The sequence below is a fragment of the Echinops telfairi genome, unplaced genomic scaffold, assembly GCF_000313985.2.
Source record: "Echinops telfairi isolate 266 unplaced genomic scaffold, ASM31398v2 ScPeMD7_7424;HRSCAF=8462, whole genome shotgun sequence".
Lineage (NCBI taxonomy): Eukaryota > Metazoa > Chordata > Mammalia > Afrosoricida > Tenrecidae > Echinops > Echinops telfairi.
The window spans coordinates 14,651,615-14,656,236 of NW_022111324.1; positions in this window are offsets into that span (position 1 = coordinate 14,651,615).

The following is a 4,622-nucleotide window of genomic DNA, read 5'->3' on the forward strand; positions in this document are numbered from 1 at the left end:
ATATGTGCAGCTAAAGTAAATATATATATATATATATACACACACACACATATATATATATATATATATACATACATATATTGGATAGTTAAGTTCCAGTCAAGTCTCTTTAAAATATTAACACCTGGGTTGTTATCTATTGATTCCATTAGAAATCTATCCTTGGAAGGGTTAGATAAAGCAACTGTATCGTTTGTAACATGCATGGAAATTTTTAGTTTGTGCTGAAAAAACAAATTCAAACTTTCTTAAACTAAGAGACCATATTAAATCCAGAGGAAGAGGCAAAATTCAGATGAGGTTTTGAGCTCTTCCATTCTCCATGTGTCAGTTTTATTCTCAAGTTGGTCTTCCTTATGGTACCAAAGTGGCTGCAACAACTATAGGACTGATATCCTCCCATCCTCCCACCATACCAGCCAGTGTAATGAAGAAAGCACGCTTATCTCCCCAATTTCAAACACAAGACCTGAGTTTCCTTAAAATTATAGCAAATTAGGCTTGGGCTAATACTTCTCATGAACAATCACAAAGTCAAGTGTGGATGGGAGTAGGCTGGTTAGCATATATTAATCAGGGTTCACTCCTGGAAGTAGAAATGGGTCTAATACTGCTGAAATCCTTGGTGGCCTCATGATTTGCAGAGGGCTAGACAGGTAAGCTGAGGAGTCAACCAGTAATGTCTATTATAAAAGGAATATTGGTATTCCACTCCATTAATATCACGGTTCAATTATTATATTCCATTTTATTGTTCAGTTATTCCAAATCATAGTTGTACTATTGTCCAGTGTTTTGATGTGACGGTAAGATCTGGGGGTTGAAGACCTAAATGACAGGAACAGGTCAGGATAAGGTACAATAGAGAATGTAGAGATTAGCAAAAGAAAGAATGTATGTCCTGTCTAAAGAGGGTAGCTGTTATCTAGTTTTAGCTAGTTGACAAAATGTGACACTAGTAACCTATTGTCACCACATTTTCCACTTAAAAAAAAAAGAAGCCTGGAATGCATTTGGAACCTTCTGTTTTTTAACTTTGGATGACTTAAAAACAAAGCATGTTTGTGGGTTAAATCTATCGTACTAGAATATCATCTTATAATAATGCCCCCCAAAGGTAGGAGTTTCAGTGGGCCACAACTGCTCCCTTACACTTAATGCAAAGAACATCACACTGAGAAGATAAGTGCACATTATATGAAGTGTTCTTTGTCACAAAGTCTGTGGTATGTTTTTCTGGTGGTAGGGATGAGTTTACACCAAATCACCTCCACTGTCTCTTATCTAGGTTCTCTTGTGACTTGTTTCTATCTAGGTTCTCCTGTGACATCTCTTATCTAGGAACAGCTCAGCCTTTCAGAATTGTCCCTGGTGTTTAGAGGTGTGACATGTGGCCATGGGACAAGAGTTTGTCTTTTACTTGTAGCAAGTTGGTACGTGGATTGTTTCTATGATTGTGGTTTATATATCATGCTCTATATTAATAATAGAGTTAAAAGACAGCAGCTAATGATGGACATTGGCAATTTTCACAGCCATATTGAGCTGGATTTGAGCAATACTAAGGTACATCACTAAATAATATCACAATAAATAGTGAAGAAATTAAAGTTGTCAAGGATTTCATTATACTTGGTTGACACAATAGCCACAACAGGGGGTCAAACGTATCAAAGATCATGGAGATGGTGTATGCAGTGCAGTGCATTATTTTTTATGGCTTTTCTAGCCATAGACTTTGTTATTCCTACCAAACAATCTTCATTTTCTTGGTAGGTCTGGGTAAGAAAATAGGGGAACATACCGGTCAGGTTATATGATTCAGTTGTGAGGGATTTTTAACAAGGTTAATTGTGAATGCCATCCCACTAGGTATAGAGTGAATTATATCCGAAGCAGGTAAGGGGGATCTTATTAATAGCAAGGGAGAAGAGCCAGGAGTGGACACTTTGGACCCTGAGATCCTTGCACAGTGAACCAGGAGACAGCTTTGACACCAGAGGAGTGGCCAAGGAGCAGCAACAGAAACCAAGCATGAGACTGATAGGTGGACTTCCCAGCTCACAGACCAAGTAAAGCTGAGTGTTTTGGGGCAGGAGCCTTGCATGTGGAGTGGGGTACCTCTGAGCACATAATTGGGAGAGCTGGGATTGATGACCCATGGGTCTGGAGGTCAGTGTCTTCAGGTTGAGGCTTACAGTGCAGTGGCATGCCTTTGGACATTTATTGGCAGCCCTAAAAGAGCATTGTAACATTGCCCAAGCAAGGCAGAAGCCAGGCCCAGTGACTGGACGCCAGCCAGAGAGGCCTGGCTGCAAGCACAGCAGAGAAAAAACTATTCTGATTGAACAACTGTACCCTGAGCATTTCTTACATGATTGTGATCTGTTTACTTCTCTAACGAACCCATAATCATGAGTTTTGTCTATGGCACTGCAATTAACTATAGAACCCATCTGAAAAGTAGGGAGTGCTGTGGGAGCAGTGCAGGACCAGGCAGCATTTAATTCTGCTCTATAAGAAGGTGGCCATGGGATGGGGCCAGTTTGATGGCAACAAAAAACTAATTTTGAATGCACCATGAAATTTTTGCTACTTATGTACTTTCTTTTTTCATTTACTAAGGTTCTTTTAAGTGCAGATAATTACCACAGTGTTGCCTTTCTTTTCAAATAGCTTCTCTGCAGTCTGAAGATCACAGAAGGCAAAAACTAGCTTTTTCATCTGTTGATTTCTCCTGGTGTTCAGAGTAACTTTAGTGGTAGAATAGTAGAGATTCAATACCGACTTGTTGGCTTTAGTTATTAATAGTTACTGTGCTTCTCAGATCCTTTGGGAGTACCTTCGGTTATGAATTGGTCTGCTAACCATAAGGTCAGCAGTTCAAACCTGCCAGGCACTCCACGAAAGAGAGATGATGCCATAAAGATTTACAGATTCTGATGCCATAAAGATTTACAGCTTTGGAAACCCAAAGGGGGTAATTGTATGTCTTATAGGGTTAGTAAGAGTCAGAATCGGCTTAATGGTCGTTGGTTTATTTGTTTACTGTACTTCTCTGGTTATCTGGATGGTGCCAACAGTTACGCTCTAGATTACTAACCCAAAGGTAGACAGTTTGAGCCCATCCTGAGGTACTTTGGAAAAAAAGCCTTGGCCCAGAGATCTGGTTCTGAAAGGTCAAAATCTTGAAAACCCTAGGGATCCCATTTCTACTTTAACATACAGTGGATGACCACTAGTAGGAACCAACTCAATGGTGATTGTATTATATTGTTTTCTTTGTTTATTATGCATCCCAGGTGATCGCCAGATGATTTCGGTTATTCTAATGATAACTTAATTAAGAATTCATCAAAATTTATAGAATCAGATCCAACGCTATTCTGTATCCCTCGTAGGATACAGAGGTTAATAAAAGACCTTCTGGCAAGGAGCCCAGCAGGTAGAAGAAACATATAACATAAGTAGTTGTAACATTCTTGAAATATCCTAGCATCGGTGGACACTTTAGAGAAATCAAACTCACTGCCATCAAGTAGATCCAAACTCATTGCCTCCCTATAGGATAGGGTAGAATTGCTCTATAGGGTTTCAGAAGTTACGAGTCTTCTGGAAGCCGACTATTGCATTCCTCCTGGTCCCCAACTCCAGGTGACTGACGAGTTAGAAACACCAAACATTTAACCTACTATGCCACCAGAGCTCCTTACGTTAAGGAAAAGGGATAATGAAGAATTTGTTGGGGCCCTTGGGACAAATGCCATATTGCTCTGGGTAGCATTTGGATCTAGGCAGGGGACTAGAAAGGAGACATAAGGGAGAGTTTTAAATGAGGCATTCTAGAGTGCCAGTCAGTGAACATACATTTAATTCTTGCTGTTCTATGTTCAGCTTTACGTCAATAACATTTATGGAGAATTGTCTATCAGTCAGGTATTATGTTAGATATTGTGGGAAATTTAAAAATGAATGATCCCAGTCACCAAGGATTCTTGGAGTGGATAGAATACTGAACACATTAACTGAAATAATAAGGTTGAGTCTATTGGATGATACAAACCTATAGAAATAAAGTGGTTTAGTGGGTTACACATTGGGCTGGTAACTTCAAGGCCTTAAAAACAAAACAATACAACACAATAACAGACTCATTGCCATTGGGTAAATTCTGACTCATAGTGACCTTATAGGGCAGGGTAGAAGTGACTATGGATTTCTGAGAAAATCACTTTTTTTAAAGACCATTTTATTGAGGGATTTTACAGCACTTATAACAATCCATACATCAATTGTATCAAGCACATTTGTACATATGTTGCCATCATTATTTTCTAAACATTTACTTTCTGTTTGAGCCTTTTACCCTCCCTCCCCTCCTCATGACTCCTTGATAAATTATAAATTATTGTTTTCATATCTTACACTGTGTGAGACAATCACTTTTTACTGTGATAGACAGACTCCTCTTTCTCCCCCCCACCCAGAGAGGCTGGCAGCTTTAAAAAAATATTTTATTGGGGGCTTGTACAATTCTTATCACAATCCATATATACATCCATTGTGTCAAGCACATATGTACATTTGTTGCCCTCATCATTCTCAAAACATTTGCCTTCTAC